The sequence below is a fragment of the Nicotiana sylvestris genome, chromosome 5 (genome assembly GCF_000393655.2).
Source record: "Nicotiana sylvestris chromosome 5, ASM39365v2, whole genome shotgun sequence".
Lineage (NCBI taxonomy): Eukaryota > Viridiplantae > Streptophyta > Magnoliopsida > Solanales > Solanaceae > Nicotiana > Nicotiana sylvestris.
Window position 1 is genome coordinate 119251543 of NC_091061.1, and position 20907 is coordinate 119272449.

The 20907-nt window shown below is 36.8% G+C and overlaps 2 pseudogenes; both read right to left on the reverse strand.

Moving 5' to 3' along the window:
- Positions 1 to 17808: 17808 nt before the first annotated feature.
- LOC138868182 (hypothetical protein At1g04090-like) lies at positions 17809 to 19392 on the reverse strand (annotated as a pseudogene).
- On the reverse strand, positions 17907 to 18501 carry LOC104249737 (hypothetical protein At1g04090-like; annotated as a pseudogene).
- Positions 19393 to 20907: the final 1515 nt, after the last annotated feature.

Genomic DNA, 20907 nt, shown 5'->3' on the forward strand with positions numbered 1-20907 from the left:
TTTATCATTTATGATTATTTCTTGAATTTGTCTCATAATCTTGTTTAAGTTTAATATAGGAATTGTTGGTTGTAATGTTGTTAGAGTTGATTTTAAGTTCAATATTATTGAATTTAGAAATCTAAATATACTTGTTTGATTGTTGTTGTTGAATCTGAAAATAGGTTTGTTTGTTGCTAAAAATATTGTTCAATCAAATTTTAGTTGTTCTTTGTTGTTCAATTTGTGTTCATATGATTTGTTGTTGAAATCATGTTCATGTGATTTATTGTTAAAATGTTGAAGAAATCATGTTCATGAGATTTGTTGTTTGAATTTGTGTAAAAATTGGTCATATTGGCTATATTTTGGTTGAGTTTGATTAATTGATTTGTTATAGCTGATGGGGGTAGTTTGATAATTTGCAGTACGTTCAGGGGTAGTTTGGTAATTTCAGTAAGGTCGGAGGGGTAGTTTAGGAATTGTACATTTTTGTAATTTTTTATGTGAAGCATGGGGGACAAAATGTAATGGGGTGGGTTCTGATATAGTTGTTTAATATAAAGGGGGGACAAGACAAAATTTAGTGGGGAGGAATCTTGTATTTGTTTATGTTAGGCATGGAGGACAAAATGTAATGGGGTGGGGTGATATATTTATTTAATGTAATGGGGGTGAGTGGAAGATAATGGGTTTGGTAGGGGAAAGTGATTGATTTTAATTGAGTTTGGGAATGCGTTATATATAGAGGTCTTGATACAAGACAGAGGAAAGAATACAGATGGAGGAACTAATCTGAACAGAAGGAGAGGAAAAAAACGGACAGATAGAAAGAGAGAAAAAAGGACTGAATATTTAAGAGAGAAAGAAAAATTTCGAAAAATATTTAAGCTTTCAAATAAAAAAAAACTAAAAAAAATCTTCTGCTTTCTTTCTTTGTTTGAAATCAGTATTAATTGTTGTTGTTTCATTCAAAGCTTGAAGCTTTTGTTTTTGGGATTACTGCTCTACTGGTTTGCAAACTCTTTTCCTGGGTTGTTACTGTTGCTGGGTTGTTGTTGTTGTGCTGTACTGTTATTACTGCTGCTGATTCTCATCTTCTTTTGTTTCCAATACCAGGTACACGACTGTAATACTAGCTATTGCAAAGCTAATAATGTGGAAGCATGAATACATATGAAGAATGAAATTTTGAAGTTTTAATATCATTTTTATTTCCTTTTATCGATTGTATTTAAACTATTTCATGTATTACTGAATAATAATTGAAATAAGAAAAAATAACATAAGTTAGTCTTTAATGAATCGGTTTGGCAAAACGGGTTAATTCACTAGTTATGAAGGTTACAAAATTATCAACAGTAGGTTAATCATGAATAAGTAGCTAAATTTAGTTAAGACATGAATTTGAATTAATTTTCGAAAATTAGGCATTAAGGCATTTGAGTTCAGGCAAGATTAGAAACTTCGTTTAAGTCTAAAAGACTTTCTAAAAAGTTTTAGTAATTATGGTTAAAATTTAGTTTCAAATGGTTGTGAATAATTAATCTCAATAGTTTTTTTTTATAACAATGCTGAGTTTTAATCTAGCTGTATTTGATTCGTTTGAATATTAGTTGTCAAATTTTTATTTTATTTATAATTTCGAGTTTTTTTTAAAATAAAATTCCTTTTCATCAATATTTGTATTAATCTAGCAATTAGTATGTCATGCTTAAATAAATAAAATAAAAGCTAGTGATTAATTAGGATTTTCTTTCTTTATTTTAGAGACTAATTTTCATAGAAAAATGTAGTCGATTTAAGATTTGTCCATTTAAAATAAATGAGATGAGCCTCGCTTAATAAAATGTATAGATTGCGGGGCCCTCAATAAATGTACATTTAATTGCTTAGAATTCGGGAGGAGCCGTTTAGCAAATTTCTCGGCCCTACCCAAAATAATGATACGCTAGTCGCTTTAGGCGCGTATTTAATAATATTATCTTCTTAAACTCGGGTGCGTATTTCATGCAACCCAAATCCAAATCCCAAAACATTGAATAAAAATGTGTTCCGGATTGCGGGAGCATTTCATGTGACGTAATCCAAAGACATGTTTTAAACAATGTTCACATTCTTGTAAAAATAATAATAACAATAATAAAAGCGGTAAAAAGATAAAATTTGCACATGAGCTCATAATTGTATAAAAATCAGATATTTAAGCCAAATATGACAGTTGAGCGACCGTGCTAGAACCACGGAACTCGGGAATGCCTAACACCTTCTCCCGGGTTAACAGAATTCCTTATCCAGATTTCTGGTTCGCGGACTGTAATACAGAGTCATTCTTTTCCTCGATTCGGGATTAAATTGGTGACTTGGGACACCCTAAATCTCCCAAGTGGCGACTCTGAAATAAATAAACAAATCCCGTTTCGATTGTCCTTTAATTGGAAAAAACTCCCTTGTACCCTCTCGGGAGCGGAAAAAGGAGGTGTGACAGCTCTGGCGACTCTGCTGGGGATTTGGAAAACCCAGAACCACTGGTTCAGAGTTCAAGAATTCGAGCTTAAAATAACTGCTATAGCTGGCTTTATTTATTATCTGATTTTTACATGATATATGTTTAATGTGCTAAATGATGCTTTTACCGCTTTAATATTATTTGAATTGTGTATATAAAACTGCTACGAAACCCTTCTTCTTTCTGAGTCTTCTGAATTTATGGTGTACACGTGCGCGTGGCCCACCTTTCTGTTAGAAGTCATACCAAATAAAACGAAGTTGGGACAAGTAACTAGGCCGGGTAGACTTTCGTGCTCCCGGTACGTTGCCCCCACTTCGGCTCAAGCTGTCCACTTGGGTAAGCCAGGGCTAGAACAATATGCCTCAGGTTTTTCACTTAGAATAACTCAGCTTCATGCCGGATCCCTAGTAGGAACGTTTGTTTGCATCACGTGCATTTGACTTTGGAGGCTCAACACAGGGGTTGGGTCTGTCTAGGACAAGTGTACCAAAAAATGAAAATGACCATCCTGATGCATCTTACTTGCTGCTACTTGCGCATTTATTTGATTCGGAGTTGTGTGTTGACTGACTTTTGAATATCAGGAATAATATTTTAAAATTGAAAAAAAAAAAGAAATAGTGGTTAGGGAATTGACTGTTTATTTTTGAAAAAAAAAACCAATGCCCAAATACTGTCAAAACTCTGCCGAAATTTTGAGAAAATGAAAAAAAATATTTTATTAGTTTGTTTTATTAAAAGCAAAGAAAAAATAGAAAGAAAATAAAATCGTTGTTTTGTCTTATTTTTCAAAAATATATATATATATATATATATATATATATATATATATATATATAAAGGAAAATAATTTGTCTTCCCCTGAAAATGACAATGAAAAAGAGTCTTACATTTAAAATAGTTTTTTTAATTCGTTTCTGAAAAATTCAAAATGAAAATGAAAAGAGTAGTGCTTTGAAAGTGGTTTTGTTATTTGTTGCTGAAAAAGAAAAAAAAATCTTGTTTTAAAATAGTTCGGTTAGTTGGCCCGAACTACGCGGGTTTGATTCTCACTGGATGTGAGATACGTAGGCAACCCTTATCGGGTCCAACCCCCTTTTTTGCTAAAATAGCCAAAAACCAATAAATAAATAAAAAACGTGTCAAAATTTTAATTTTGTCATAAATAAGTCGGGCAGTGTCCAGCCTCCCCTTTTGCTAAAAAAAATAGCCAAAAAAAATATGTCAAATTTAATAAAGAAGTCGGGTGACGCTGTTTTGTCAAGACACAGCTGAATGTTCCCGAAATGGACGCCGGAAGGCTGACTTTGCATAAACAGCCACTTTTTGGGTCATGTTTAAGATTTGGTCCAGTTGACCCACACAGCCTTAAAAATCTTCGTCCCCGAGACGTTGAAAGGCCGTGTTTGCAATGTTGAGTTTTCTATTTTTGAAAAATGATAAAAAGAGTCATAAATAAGTCGGGTGATGCTGTTTTGTCAAAACATAGCCGAATGTTCCCAAAAGGGACGCCGGTAGGCTGACTTTGCATAAACAGCCACCTTTTGGGTCATGTTTAGGATTTTTGGTCCAGTTGACCCACACAGCCTCAAAAAATCTTCGTCCCCGAGGCGCTGAAGGCCCGTGTTTGCAACACCCGGTTTTTATTTTAATTTGAAAAAAAAAACAAAGAGTCAACGGTCAGGTGAATACCGTTTGAATTTTTAGTCAAAATAAGCCGAGCCAGCTTCGGCCGCGTCTTAAACCGTTCTTGCCGAAATAGCCTTAGAGTATCTTTCAGTTGTCGAAAGGCTATTTTCGTAAAAGAATGGACAAATTTGTAAAGTGTTATGAAATAATCCTCCCGGCCTCAAAATTCATGTGAAATTTGGAAGGGGCTACATTTGCAAAAATAGCTGTTTGGTTGCATTTGTCAAACGGGGAAAGGAAGCTGGCCTTTTTGTTTTGAGGTTATAAATCTTTTGACTAGAATATGTGGGTTGTTTTGATTTTTGAGTGTTGGTCATCTTTCAACCTTTGAAACCCAATTTGTTTTATTATGAAAATTGATAAAGAAAAAAATGTTTCATTGCTTTTACCTTTCATTTGGTCCGAACTACGCAAGGTCTGATTCATGCGGGGTCATGATACGTAGGCAATCTCCATAAGATTCGACCACAACAAAAAAAATGAAGAAAAAAAAAATCGAAAAAGAAAAATGAAAAAAAAAATCGAAAAAAGAAGAAAAATGAAAAAAAGAAAAAGAAAAAAAAAAGGGAAAAGATGTTATTAATAATGGGGACCGACGGAGTCCATTCTAACCTGTTTCGCTTTGAATCACAAAGAAAGTTAAGGTGGTTGGTTTGTGGTAAGCCGGAAATACAAGACCCAGAAGCACACTTTGCGGGGATCAGGCCTGATAACAGAAGCACTCGAATCCTATTGGGACTTGTTGACTAAAGTTGATGATATTGAAGTTGGCAATGGTCTGGGCAATACTGATGCGAAGCTCAGTGGCTGAGATGCCAGTTTTGATAAAATGGGAGGACGCTCCGTTCCTTGGTTAGCAGGAGAGAAGTTTTTGGTGGCTTATTTTGTTGTCATTTCTGTTGTCCGGATTATTCTTAGGGTTGTAATCCGAATATTGTCTTGTGTCAAACCTTCTTATCTTTCCAGTTTGTCATATCAGTTTGTTTAAGTTTTGTCAAGGCTGTGTTAGGATTTTATTCTGGTTGTTTTGTTTGTTTTATTATTCAAACCATTTCGCCGGTAGTCTAATACAAAAGCCGGTCTTTTATTGTTTCCAGTCATCTTTTTGTTCAGCGCCGATTCTCGTGACATGAAATGCGCACACAGTTTGGGCCTAATCTTAAAAGTTAATCATAAAACCCTCGGAAGATAATCAAAGCATTTAAAGGAAATAAGAACGGTTTGAGATTATTTGAAGCCCGAGTCATGTGGAACTGGGGCAAGTAAAACATAAAGAAAATCGTTAAATGCAAGATTCGCCAAATTGGCATGGTCGTTCATGAGAATGAGAGTGTCGCCCAGCAGTGCTTTAGAAATGACAAATGAAAAAGCAAGTGTTTAACACAATTGTCAAGTCCAGCACCATCGGAAGAGACTATAAATCTATGATCAATTGTGTTGTTTGCACTTGGCATGTTTTGAAGACTGGAATGACGAAGGCATTTTATTCTGCTACCTAAACACTTTATCCTTCGTTACCCCTTTTGAGCCTTATTTATTTTCTTTCATAACCCTCGTTCGGAATCAATAGCAACGACTAGGAAATACGAGCCTTGAAGGTAAAGAAAAAAAATCAACAAAAAAAAAACGAAAAAAAAATAAGAAGAGAAAAATGATAACAAAAAAACAAAAGAAAGTCAAATGAAGAAAACAGAGGAATTGGGAACTACGTTTGACCTGATTCCTCAAAAAGGATACGTAGGCGCTTCACGGCTCGGTCATAGGGTGCATAATGGCCACAATGGTCACAGTGTACATGGTATGATAAAAATTTTAAAAAAAATTTATAAATAAATAATCCCCAAGCAAGAAACTGGGGCAAGGGTTGCGCTTGTGGTAAGCAAAATTGGTTCCGAAGGTTGTAATTTTAAATCCCAAATTTATTTTGTTTTTGAGCCTTTAATACCCTTTCTTTCTAGCCTATCCAAAAAACCCACATTACGGTCCAAAGAAAGACCTTCTGATCAGTCTGCAAAAGATGCCAAGTCAGACAAATGAGAGTCTTACCGGCGAACATAACATTCTGTTCCACAGCAGAAAGGACTCTAATCTCCAGCAGAGAGAGTCATACCGGCAACACTCCAAATCCCCAGCTGGAAAGTGATACAAATGAGAGAGTCTTATCGGTGAAAATCTTCACGGACACCATAAGGCGATGAAAGCTGAGAGAAAAACCAAAATGAGAGAGGCTTGATAGTGAAAACCCTTCGGGCACTACAAGTCGAATAAGATTGAGAATCAGATGGGGAATTGCCAATTGAAGGTCTTGAAAGACGATTGACGACGGAGGATAGGCCACATATGCATGCCATGACCATTAGAGTCGGTGTCTGCGTTTGATAGATTTTATTTATAGTTTCTTTTGTTAAAGAGTCATCTTTTTCCGTTGTCTTTTATTCTGTTCCCTTTTATCTTTTCCTTTCATAGAAAGTTCCCCAGTAGAATCTGTTTGGTCAGAACCAGTGGGAAATGACTTCAAAATAGGCCATCAGCTTTCCAAGATAAGATCTGACTAATACATCCAAGTGGTATAGTCAGCAAGGAACAAGCGCGAGGCCAGTGTCAAGAAAGATATCTCCAGTAAAAGGAGATTGACAAAAGGATCAACGAGTGTCAAGAGGGATATCCTTGCCAAAATCAAAGGTTATTAAAACCTCAAGGCCAAGGCCCGTGGACAAACAAGGAGAGCAATAAGCAGGATTTGGGAAATTCGTGCGAGACTAAAAGGTCGGGAAAATGACAGTTTCCGAATTATGCCACAAAAGAAGAGGGATATCCCCAGCAGAAAGGGATCATTCCCAGCAAATAATATCGTCCCCAGCAAGTTTTTTGGAGCACAGAGCAGGGAAGGAGAAAGGGAAAAGCCATCCCCAGCAGGAGTATCACAACCAACCACCGCGTTTTAAACTAACAAATTTTGTTTAATTTGAAACAGGTAAAGGAAATGGCATTGATGACAGAAATGCATGCCATAAGGGAGACTGTCAAACTGGGGCAGAAAATTTTCCTTCCATTTATAAAATTTTCTGGAAGTCAGATACCCATTCGGGGTAGAATAAATATAGCACAAGTCTCAAGGGAAGTGGTCTTTGAACCAGTTTTACCCCCAGCATAACAAGTTTTAATAAAAGAAGTTGTATCCCCAGCAGACAGAACAAAGGGATGACATTTGTGCTCAGAAAAGCAAATAGCCATTATCATCCCCAGCAGCTTCCAAAAGAATGAAGCATCGATTTGAAGGGATAAAACTCCCCAGCAGCGTTATCCTCAACAACGTTATCCCAAGAAGATAACACTTTTATCCCCAGCAGTGTTGAAAAAACCAAAAAAAAAAAATTGAATTTGAAGGAGGGGAAGAAAGGAGACTCCCACAGTGGTATTATCCTCAGCAAGCAAGAACAAAGCAGTGCAAAGGAAAAAGAAAAGAAAAGAAGAAATTACGAAGGTAAGTTTCTCAAATCATTGATCTTTACATTTTCCTCCTAGGATAAAAGTCCTAATCTGATGAATTTCCTTTCCGATACAATCTTGGTCCGATGAAATTTTTCTCCCAAGATAAGATATCAAATCTTAGTCCGATGAATTTTTCTCCTAAGATATCAAATCTTAGTCCGATGAATCTTTCTCCTAAGATAGAAATCTTAGTCCGATGAAATTTTCTCCTAAGATATCAAATCTTAGTCCGATGAATCTTTCTCCTAAGATCACAACAAAATGGACCTAGTTTGACGATTTATCTCCTAGAGTCACAATCTTGGTCCGATGGAATTTTTTCTCCCAAGATAAGATATCAAATCTTAGTCCGATGAAATTTTCTCCTAAGATATCAAATCTTAGTCCGATGAATCTTTCTCCTAAGATCACAACAAAATGGACCTAGTTTGACGATTTATCTCCTAGAGTCAAAATCTTGGTCTGATGGAATTTTTCTCCCAAGATAATATAATAAAATCTTAGTCGGATGAATATTCTCCTAGGATCAAAATCTAGTCTGATGAATTTTCTCCTAGGATAATTTGAAAAAAAAGAAGAAGTTTGAATTTGAAAAAAAGGGGGTCATTTTTTGGTTAAAGTCAGGAGCCCCCCTGGAGAACAGAATGGCGATGTATTGGTTGAAGTCAGGAGCCCCCTGGAGAACAGAATGGCGATGTATTGGTTGAAGTCAGGAGCCCCCCTGAAGAATAGAATGGTGATTTATTGGTGGAAATCAGGAGCCCGACTGAAGAGAGGAAAGTCGTTTTATTTTAAAATTGTTTAAATCTCGCCAACCTAAAAAAGGAATGGCATTTTATTTTCAAAATTGTTGAAATCAGGAGCCCGCCTGAAGAGAGGAAAGGCGTTTTATTTTTAAAAGTTGTTGAAATCTCGCCAGCCTAAAGAAAGGAATGGCATTTTATTTTCAAAATTGTTGAAGTCAGGAGCCCGCCTGAAGAGAGGAATGACGTTTATTTTTAAAGTTGTTGTTGAAGTCAGGAGCCTCCCTGGAGAACAGAATGGTGATTTGTTGGTTGAAGTCAGGAGCCCCCCTGAAGAACAGAATGACATTTCAAGCATTGAAGTTGGGAGCCCGCCCAGATAACAGAGGCATACATTTCAGTCTTTACATTTCAAGCATTGAAGTTGGGAGCCCGCCCAGATAACAGAGGCATACATTTCAGTCTTTACATTTCAAGCATTGAAGTTGGGAGCCCGCCCAGATAACAGAGGCATACATTTCAGTCTTTACATTTCAAGCATTGAAGTTGGGAGCCCGCCCAGATAACAGAGGCATACATTTCAGTCTTTACATTTCAAGCATTGAAGTTGGGAGCCCGCCCAGATAACAGAGGCATACATTTCAGTCTTTACATTTCAAGCATTGAAGTTGGGAGCCCGCCCAGATAACAGAGGCATACATTTCAGTCTTTACATTTCAAGCATTGAAGTTGGGAGCCCGCCCAGATAACAGAGGCATACATTTCAGTCTTTACATTTCAAGCATTGAAGTTGGGAGCCCGCCCAGATAACAGAGGCATACATTTCAGTCTTTACATTTCAAGCATTGAAGTTGGGAGCCCGCCCAGATAACAGAGGCATACATTTCAGTCTTTACATTTCAAGCATTGAAGTTGGGAGCCCGCCCAGATAACAGAGGCATACATTTCAGTCTTTACATTTCAAGCATTGAAGTTGGGAGCCCGCCCAGATAACAGAGGCATACATTTCAGTCTTTATATTTCAAGCGTTGAAGTTGGGAGCCCGCCCAGATAACAGAGGCATACATTTCAGTATTTACATTTCAAGCATTGAAGTTGGGAGCCCGCCCAGATAACAGAGGCATACATTTCAGTCTTTAATTTTCAAGTATTGAAGTTGGGATCCCGCCCATACAACAGAGGCATACATTTCAAGATCAAGTCAGAGGACAATAAAACAGAGGGTTACAATAGGAATCCCCAGCAGAAAACAATAAAATTCCCCGGCACCGGGAAGCAGAAGGTTGCAACAAGAGGTCCCAGCACAAACTCAAGTGCATGTGTCAAAAAGAAGAAAAGCACCGAAAAAAATGCAAGCAGACAAGAAAGCAAGGCAACAAGAACAAATTGCAGTCTAGCCTAGCTTCTTGTTTTCTTTTAAGCACGGTGTAACAAGGAGATCGGTAAGCAGTGATAACAGCATGCAACAGCAGTAACATCGCAGTCCCACGGTAGTCCCAGCTACCAAAAACTTCCCGAACTACATTGACCTGATTCCTGTTTAGCCCAGGATATGTAGGAAACCTTTGAAGCAAAGGTTCGGTCAAATCTTTTTCAAAAAATGCTTCACACGGAGTACTCGGATGGGCAAAAATCGCTCGCTTTATCTTTGCACGAAAACCCTTCGTGTCTTCGGGCAAAGAGGGGCAGCTGTAAGCACGTGATTTTTGCCCTATATGAGAATTACTCCCAAAAAATTCAAAAATAAAATAATTTTTCTTGGTGTGCAATTTTTGTGATATTTTGTGTAACTATTTGTATGTTTGTCTATGCATGTTTATTTGTTAAATTAATAAAAAATACAAAAATAGGCATCTTTTGCATTTAGGATTAAATTATACAATTGTTAGTAACTAAGTTTGTTTTACAAAAAAATAAAAATTACAAAAATAGGCATCGTTTGCATTTTTAGCATTTAATGTCCAAATATACAATTTTATGCTTAATTATTACTTAATTGTGCGTTAATTGTTATTGGGAGTTAATTTGCGCTTTTATAACTTAATTTAGTTCTTAATAATAGTTTAAGTATTTTTATAATTTAGTTTTATAAAAATAAAAGAAGAAAAGAGAGCGAAAAAATAAAGAAAGTCGGAATTGGGCCTCTTCTTCGATTTCAAGCCACAGGCCCAAAAAATGGCCCAATCTTCCCAAACGACCCAGTCCATTTCGAACTGGGTCGACCCAGTCCATAACCCAACACCCCTATTATCTTACAAATAACACAAAACAAAAAAAAGGGAGAAGAAAACCCTAAAAAAAGCTAAGTCATCCGCCCCCCCTCCTATCTTTGGTTTCTTCTTCTCCAAACCTTCCAAACCTCCCATGGCTGCCCTTTGCAATTTCTCCAAGCATCATACATGGCCGCCCTGCCTATCCCCTTGACATACACACACGCACGTCACCCTCACGACCCCGGCTCGATTAAAACGACCCCTCCACCGTCCGCCATTGACAAGCAACGTTGTTGCTGCGTTTTGCTCATCGACCAGCTGCTTTTGCTTTCTCCTTCCTCAACCTTACGTCCAAACACACCTTACGCTGCTGCTTAACGTCCAGAAACTCTCCAGCTCGTGAAGTTTTACAGCCCGCCATGGACGAGCACGCACAGCTGCGTCGACCAGCTCCTCCGTTGCCGCAACGTTGCTGCCTGCGCTCCAGTGTTGCTGCTTCTCTTCCTCCTTTCTTCTCCTCCGAGCTGCTGCTTCTTCGCCATGGACGAGCACGCATAGCTGCTCACGTTTCAGCCCATGTCGCTGTTGCTTCCCTTCCTCCTTCCAGCTGCGTCGACCAGATGTTGCAGCTTCATTTCTGCTTTTGATGGCGCGTCATCTTCTTTGTTTTCGTCAAGGATTCGTTTGGTTTTCGCTTGAGTCTGTTGTGTGTTGTTTTGAGTTCAAGAAGAAGGGGAGTTTATCGTTGAAGGCAAGATCTACGATAATCATTTTTCGGACAGATTTGTTTACAATCGAGTTCGTCGTTGATTCATCTCCGGTTAGTTGGTTTTGAGTTTATTTCGTTTTTATATTTTTTTCGAAGTAAAAATCGATAAATGTTCGATCCTTGCTTTGTTCATGTCTATCGTTTGAATTAATTTTTAGTTTGTTCATGTGTTTTGATTGAATTAATTTTCAGATTTCAAATGGAAATTTAATTAGTGGTTTTTCATGTTTATTTCATGTTTGTTTTATTGTTTAGGTAAAAGTTTGTTAGTTTAATGTTTGTTAGATTCAAATTGAAGTTTAAATTAATTGTTTCTTCAATATTGTTTCATGTGTTTTATGTATTTTCAGAAATTGTTAACATTGTTTAAATCAGTTTGAACAAAGTTTGTTTGTTATTGTTATTGAATATTTTCATTCATGTTCATACTTTGTTTGGTTGATCTTGAATCCGAAATTTGTATAGTTTGATTTCTTGTTTATCATTTATGATTATTTCTTGAATTTGTCTCATAATCTTGTTTAAGTTTAATATAGGAATTGTTGGTTGTAATGTTGTTAGAGTTGATTTTAAGTTCAATATTATTGAATTTAGAAATCTAAATATACTTGTTTGATTGTTGTTGTTGAATCTGAAAATAGGTTTGTTTGTTGCTAAAAATATTGTTCAATCAAATTTTAGCTGTTCTTTGTTGTTCAATTTGTGTTCATATGATTTGTTGTTGAAATCATGTTCATGAAATTTGTTGTTTGAATTTGTGTAAAAATTGGTCATATTGGCTATATTTTGGTTGAGTTTGATTAATTGATTTGTTATAGCTGATGGGGGTAGTTTGGTAATTTGCAGTACGTTCAGGGGTAGTTTGGTAATTTCAGTATGGTCGGAGGGGTAGTTTAGGAATTGTACATTTTTATAATTTTTTATGTGAAGCATGGGGGACAAAATGTAATGGGGTGGGTTCTGATATAGTTGTTTAATATAAAGGGGGGACAAGACAAAATTTAGTGGGGAGGAATCTTGTATTTGTTTATGTTAGGCATGGGGGACAAAATGTAATGGGGTGGGGTGATATATTTATTTAATGTAATGGGGGTGAGTGGAAGATAATGGGTTTGGTAGGGGAAAGTGATTGATTTTAATTGAGTTTGGGAATGTGTTATATATAGAGGTCTTGATACAAGACAGAGGAAAGAATACAGATAGAGGAACTAATCTGAATAGAAGGAGAGGAAAAAAAACGGACAGATAGAAAGAGAGAAAAAAGGACTGAATATTTAAGAGAGAAAGAAAAATTTCGAAAAATATTTAAGCTTTCAAATAAAAAAAAACTAAAAAAAATCTTCTGCTTTCTTTCTTTGTTTGAAATCAGTATTAATTGTTATTGTTTCATTCAAAGCTTGAAGCTTTTGTTTTTGGGATTACTGCTCTACTGGTTTGCAAACTCTTTTCCTGGGTTGTTTCTGTTGCTGGGATGTTGTTGTTGTGTTGTACTGTTATTACTGCTGTTGATTCTCATCTTCTTTTGTTTCCAATACCAGGTACACGACTGTAATACTAGCTATTGCAAAGCTAATAATGTGGAAGCATGAATACATATGAAGAATGAAATTTTGAAGTTTTAATATCATTTTTATTTCCTTTTATCGATTGTATTTAAACTATTTCATGTATTACTGAATAATAATTGAAATAAGAAAAAATAACATAAGTTAGTCTTTAATGAATCGGTTTGGCAAAACGGGTTAATTCACTAGTTATGAAGGTTTCAAAATTATCAACAGTAGGTTAATCATGAATAAGTAGCTAAATTTAGTTAAGGCATGAATTTGAATTAATTTTCGAAAATTAGGCATTAAGGCATTTGAGTTCAGGCAAGATTAGAAACTTCGTTTAAGTCTAAAAGACTTTCTAAAAAGATTTAGTAATTATGGTTAAAATCTAGTTTCAAATGGTTGTGAATAATTAATCTCAATAGTTTTTTTTATAACAATGCTGAGTTTTAATCTAGCTGTATTTGATTCGTTTGAATATTAGTTGTCAAATTTTTATTTTATTTATAATTTCGAATTTTTTTAAATAAAATTCCTTTTCATCAATATTTGTATTAATCTAGCAATTAGTATGTCATGCTTTCTTAAATAAATAAAATAAAAGCTAGTGATTAATTAGGATTTTCTTTCTTTATTTTAGAGACTAATTTTCATAGAAAAATGTAGTCGCTTTAAGATTTGTCCATTTAAAATAAATGAGATGAGCCTCGCTTAATAAAATGTATAGATTGCGGGGCCCTCAATAAATGTACATTTAATTGCTTAGAATTCGGGAGGAGCCGTTTAGCAAATTTCTCGGCCCTACCCAAAATAATGATACGCTAGTCGCTTTAGGCGCGTATTTAATAATATTATCTTCTTAAACTCGGGTGCGTATTTCATGCAACCCAAATCCAAATCCCAAAACATTGAATAAAAATGTGTTCCGGATTGCGGGAGCATTTCATGTGACGTAATCCAAAGACATGTTTTAAACAATGTTCACATTCTTGTAAAAATAATAATAACAATAATAAAAGCGGTAAAAAGATAAAATTTGCACATGAGCTCATAATTGTATAAAAATCAGATATTTAAGCCAAATATGACAGTTGAGCGACCGTGCTAGAACCACGGAACTCGGGAATGCCTAACACCTTCTCCCGGGTTAACAGAATTCCTTATCCAGATTTCTGGTTCGCGGACTGTAATACAGAGTCATTCTTTTCCTCGATTCGGGATTAAATTGGTGACTTGGGACACCCTAAATCTCCCAAGTGGCGACTCTGAAATAAATAAACAAATCCCGTTTCGATTGTCCTTTAATTGGAAAAAACTCTCTTGTACCCTCTCGGGGACGGAAAAAGGAGGTGTGACACATATCACAACTTATACTACGACAGTAAAGGGAAATTACTTGGCCCCTCACGAGATCGAATATGTTTTGTTGAAAAAATTTGACGAATCCTAACGAAGGGTGCTTTAACCTGGTATTCTCTTCTACCTGAGCATTCAATTGATTCTTTTTAAATGCTTGCATATTCTTTCATTAAAACTCATGCTGGGGTAAAAGTCCAAGTTAGAAAGTCAGATATATTCAGAATCGCCCAAGGAGAATTTGAGCTATTGCGAGAGTTCGCGATTTGATTTCAGAAGGAAAGGATGTCGTTGCCAGCAATACTGAACGAGTGGGCAACTGAAGCATTTACTAAGGGTCTCAATCCATTGAGCTCTGATGCCTCCAGGAAGCTGAATGAAAACTTGTTAGATTTCAAGCAACTACATGGGCAGATGTCCACAGTCGCTATGAGTCAAAGATTAGAATAGAAGATGATCAACTAAGTTGCTCGGTATCTTTCAAAGGACGTATTCGTGATTGGAATTATGAGAAGTTCAAAACTGATTTCAATGCAGACCGGAGACCTTCTAGAAGCCATTTGCAGCTTTATGAAAGAGTTGATGGGCGTGGGAGTAAATGATTTCAGTCATCCAACAGGTTTATTTCCGATAGAAGGATTGATCGTGGTTGGAGTAGGAGATGGAAGTGCCTTTCTAGAGATTGGCCTTTTCAATGTTGTCATCAATTGTATTCATCTTAGGTCCTTTGGCTGCCTTTTCTACTCAACAGTGCCCAAACCCCATAGAGACAAGTTTCACCCTAGGTCCATCCCATGTGTGTTTATTGGCTATCCTTTTAACAAAAAGGGTTATGAACTTTACAATTTGTCCACTAAATCCTGTTTCTCTAGAGATGTGATTTTTCATGAGCACATCTTTTCTTTCTCTAAATCTTCTGTTTCATCATGTCCTGCCATACCTTCTTCCCATGTTCCTGGTTATTTTTCTGATGATTCCCACTCTCTCTCTCTCTCCTCTTGTTCCTGATCCTTCTCCCAAGTTTTCTCCCATCTCTACTCATCCTTCTCCTCCCTCAGGTTCCCCTGATTTCACTTTTTCTCCTTCTTCTAGCTCCAATCCCCCTTCTGTTCTCCCTTTATCTCCTCCTCCAATTAGAAGATCTAGTACACCTCATATTGTTCCTACTTATCTTCAGGATTATGTATGTCCTACCCTTCCTCCTTCTGCATCTCTTCCTGCCTCTTCTAGTTCTGAGTCTGTTTCCTTCAATGCAACCACTACTCAGCTCCACATCCCTGAGCCCTACACTTACGCTCAGGCTGCTGCCATCCCCGAGTAGCAGGATGCCATGATAAAGGAGTTTGAGGTTTTGGAGGCTAATAGAACTTGGGATATTATTGAGTTACCCCCTGGTAAAAAGCCTATAGGCTGTAAATGGGTATACAAAGTAGAATATAGAGCTGATGGGAGTCTGGAAAGGTATAAGGCCAGGTTGGTGGTTAGGGGTGATACTCAAGTTGAGGGGTTGATTTTCATGAAACTTTTTTTCATATTGTTAAAATATCGACTGTGAAGTCTTTAATTGATGTTGTTGTTAAGCAACACTAGCCTTTGTTTCAACTTGATGTTAATAATGCATTCTTACATGGGGATCTTGATGAGGAGGTCTTTATGAAGGTGCCTCATGGTTTGTCTGTTCCTCCTTCTTGTTCTTCTTCTCCTCCTTTGGTTTGCAAGTTACTTAAGTCCCTCTATGGTTTGAGACAGGCCTCCAGACAATGGTATGCTAAACTATCTCAGGCCCTTTGTTCTAAAGGATATTCTCATTCTTTAAATGATTACTCCCTGTTTACTAGAGGTTCTGGGATTTCTTTGGTCATTTTAGTTGTGTATGTGGATGATATCATCCTTACTAGGACTGATTTTTTCTGAGATTTCCTCCTTCAAAAGATTTTCTGCATGAAAAGTTCAAAATCAAGGACCTTAGTTCTCTTAATTATTTTCTGGGGATTGAGGTTCTCTATTCTGATTTTGGGGTTCTTCTTCATCAAAAGAAGTCATGAACTTATTGGACTCTTTACTTCTTCTGCTTCTTCTATTGTTGTTTATCTTCTCTCTATTAATGAGAAACTGAAGGCTTTTGTTGGTGAGCCTTTGCCCAAGCTTGAGGAGTATAGGTGCTTGGTGGGTAAGTTGAACTTCTTGACCCATACAAGACCTGATATGAGCTTTGCAGTTCAACATCTCATCCAGTTTTTACAAGCTCCTTGTGTTCCCCATGTGCAGGCTGTTTTGCACATGTTTAGGTATTTGAAGGGCACTTCTGAGTTTTGTCTTTTCTTCAGTAATTCACTTGATCTTTCCTTGAAGGTCTATTGTGATATGATTGGGCTTTTGTGCTGATAGTCGAAGACCTATGACTGGTTTTTGTGTTTTCCTTGGTGATTGTTTGATGAGATGGAAATCCAAGAAGCAACCTGTGGTCTCTCTTTCCTCTGATGAAGCTGAGTACAGGGCCACGAGTAAAGCTACAGCTGAGGTCACTTGGCTTTCAAGGTTGTTGTCTGATTTTGGTCTTCCTTCTTCTTCTCCCTTCCCTTTGTATTGTGACAATCAGGCAGCCTTGCACATTGCACGTAACCTAGTATTTCATGAGCGGACTAAGCATATAGAGTTGGACTGTCATTTCGTCAGAGGTAAAATTGATGATGGGCTAATCAGCTTGGGCCATGTCTCCAGTGATGCTCAAGTTGCTGATATACTTACCAAGGCACTTCCTAGGCCTGCTCATCATTTGCATCTTCGCAAGTTGAGGGTTTTATCACCCTCCAACTTGAGGGGATGTTAGTATATTAGATAAAGGCCGACTATTTAGGCCTTTCTAGTAACTTAGGCCAACGTCTGTATTGAGTCCATTAGTTTGAATTAGTTGGTCCACCGAGTCTCTTTGTTGTGCAGATTGACACCTCTTAAATATAGAAAATATTTTTCTGGAACAGTCTCTCAAATTTATGAACCCTAGTTTACATTTTGTCAATCCTTCTGTAAATCTCAATACTTAACAGACTAGAGAGAGGAGAAATGTCTCTTTTGGTTGTAGTGCTTTTCGTTTTGCAAAGAAGACGAAGAAAACCCCTCTTTTCCCTAAACAGTTTATGCAATTACAGGATGTGATGCCGATATCATTTTGTTCAAGATTACTGATGGCTTCTCGTTGGCTTCTTTAAGTATATCCAGAACAGAGCATGTCTATTTAGTTGTGCATGTTTTCTATTCTATAAAAAGCCAAGCTTTCAGCCTTTAGGGTGCTTATTTATGTTGAATCTTGCGCAACAACTTGAGGATGGATCTTAATTAGTTTGTAGGTCTTTAAATTGACTACTGTGAAAACGACACTAATCATGCGAATGTATGGTCGCTGTTACACTTTACGTAGAATTGGATAATCTATCAATATGAACCATACTTTTAGATATTTGAGAGAGCTGCCAAAGAAAGCTTTTTCAATTGAATCCACTGCTGTGTAGTAGCTATTAGCAGCTTTCTCACATCCAATACATGCAAGAAATGGTGGAGATTGGACCAATTCAGTAATAGGATTCCAAACATATTGCCTAACCACTACCATCTTTCATCTCCCAACCAATTGTCCTTTTCCTTTGGTCATGTTGGCCCTACTTCACCATATAGTTCAGTTGGAAATAACTCAATGAGACTCTCCACTGAAAATCTCATAAAAAGGGGAAGATGCTAGATTATTTTCTTAACTTCTGATCGCCCATCGTATATGATGGTTGGACCCCATTCCCTCATATATTGCAACCATGGTGGTTCTGAAACAACTCCCTCTCCAAGGTACTCAGCAGCAATAATTTGATATACGCTTACTAGAGTCTACATGGTATTTGCTACGGGCACAATCATTCCTCACTCCAACCCCGAGTTTAGTGGAGCCCTGGATATAGCAACCGGGATGTGGGAAACTCACGTGCCCATTTTTTTGATGCATATACAACTAACTTGTTTCCCTCGATGAACTCCAAGTTGCAGGCGTCTAGCCATTCACACCACTATGCTCCGAGAAATACACACTCGAGAGCTCACCGGAAAAGTTGTTGATACGAAGTGTATAATGCTCCCAACAGTAGCGAAGCAAAGAATTTTTCCAAAGGTATTCAAATTTGAAAGAATCTCGATAAAGGGTGTTCAATATGTGTTATATACCTCTAAAACATAATATTTTACCTATATACATAGTGCAATTTTTCGATGAAGGGTAGTCAGTTGACCACTCTTGTGACCATGTGGCTTCGCCACTGGCTCCCAATCACCAGCATGCTCTCCTACTTTATTCAAAGCAAAACTCAACAACCCAATCTTGAGGGAAGTCGGTCCATCGAAAGAGCAGAATATCCACATTGCAATATCCGTGAAGGTTCCTCCTAAAGCTGGTTTAACATGAACATAGAGCTTTGCACTCTGCATGTTCCCACATTTGACATTGGTTCGATTGGCATCATCCTTATTTGGAAAATCAAGCCAATATTCACCAGCGTTTTCTCCACCTGCAGGCAAGTTTAAGCCTTTAGAGTTGATGGCTATACCGCTATTCCTCCCACTTTGTAGAGGAGAGCTCCATTAATGAAGAACCACGAAACTGAGGAGGGCAAATAAATCTCATCGGGGTGGAGATGGAGATACACTGTTGGTCCATAGTGCTTGATAAGTGCATGGATCTGCTCAAGGTTGGGCATTCCATGTAGGAAAGAGTCGAGATTTTTCAAGCACGAAAAATTATCGAGTTCATCTCCGGAACTGATTGTTGTACTGCAGAAGAATGTAAGATGATTTACTTGCCATCTTGTTATTTCTTGGTATTTAACTGCACAAATTATTTGTAGGTGTCTTGTCTTAGTCTCGTCACTATCTTGTCGGGGTTAGGCTCGACATTTACGGAGTACATTGGGTCGGTTGTACGGATACATACTTCTGTGCTTCTTGTTCAGATTCAGATATTGGTACCAGCTGAGTCTCGAGAGGTGCTTAGCGGATACCAGATAGACAACTCAATGTAGAGCTGCATATCGTTCGCATGCCTTAGAGCCATCTTCCATTTTATTGTACTGTTTTTACTTTCCAGAAAGTATTGTATTTCTTTCAAGACAATATATTTAGTATACTCTAGTAGCTCATGTACTTGTGACTCCACGTCTTGGGATGGTTGAACGTTAGAGTTGATCATAGACATCATATATACTTCAAAATTATATTTCACTATGTTATCATTTTGTTGTTGATTGAGAGTTTCGTTTCTCTCGTATTTTCTGTTATGTATTGACTTGCCTAACAAGCGATGTAGGCGTCATCATATCCCGCAATTGGAATTTTGGGTCATGACATTTTTTAACTTTGCTTTTTACAATTTTTATTAGGTTTTCCTTTCTTGAGAGAAAGAATAATCTCATAATACCTGATATAAATTGCTCTGAAGGACGATGTTAAAGGGTGATGGACAGAAGTGGCATTAAGGAGTTGGTCTTTAAATATTGTCTCTTTTTAAATGAATCTAGAAAATGACCCCTGGCCCACAAACATTAATTACTTGTTATGGATTTTCTACCAAATTGATAGAATTTATGCTATATTTATTCTACTTAAATTGTTAATTTTCACAAATTCTACCTGATTGACGTTACTTTGTGATTGTTTAATTGTTTACCAAACTCTACCGTATTGGTATGACTTTGTGTTATCTACATTCAACCTATTTGTTAGATTGTTCAAAAACTCTACCCAATTGACATGATTTTGTACTTTTTCAATTCTTCACCAAACTCTACCAAATTGACATGAGTTTATGTTACCTGCAATTGACCTATCTCTTAAATTGTTCATCCAAGTCCACCCGATTGACTTAATTTTTTTGTTTTGTTTAACAAAGTGTTCTTCAAAATTGTAATTCGAATTTCGATCAAATCACCCATAATATGCTCCAAATGATCTTAAATTTGAAACAAACCTCTAAATATCAATACAACCGATCCCCCATCACTAATTTAGCCAATAACACCAAATCAAGAAGACCTACTTTATCTTCTTAACACTTTCTAAGAACCACAATGGAGTTTTGAGATTTTAAAAATAAATTACTATATCAATGTTTGAACTAAAAATTCAAGACAAATTAACTTGAAGTTTTCAACCTCAAACAATAATTTCAAGCTTCCAATATTGAAGAACTATGGTGTTCTTGGTGAAGAAGAAGCCTATTTTTGCAACAAAGTCAAAAAGGCAACAATATTTAAAGACATCCTTATGGAAACAACGGATATAATTTTTTGGATGTTAGAAGAGGTTACCCGAATTTGAACAGTTCAGTGGATTAGACTGACATGCCTTTGATCATGATAATCCAACGGCAAATATACAAAATTTCTATTTTATTCTTTCAACTTTAATTACATGAAAGTATAACTTGCAAAGGCTCCAATTTGAATTGGAGATGTAGGTGGTAGCCAAACCAATGCACACACTTCAACTATTCCATCGGATACTTGTCACCCTTACTGAATAACTCTCCCCACCTAAGTCTTAGGCAGATGGAAAGAAATTACCTAGCATT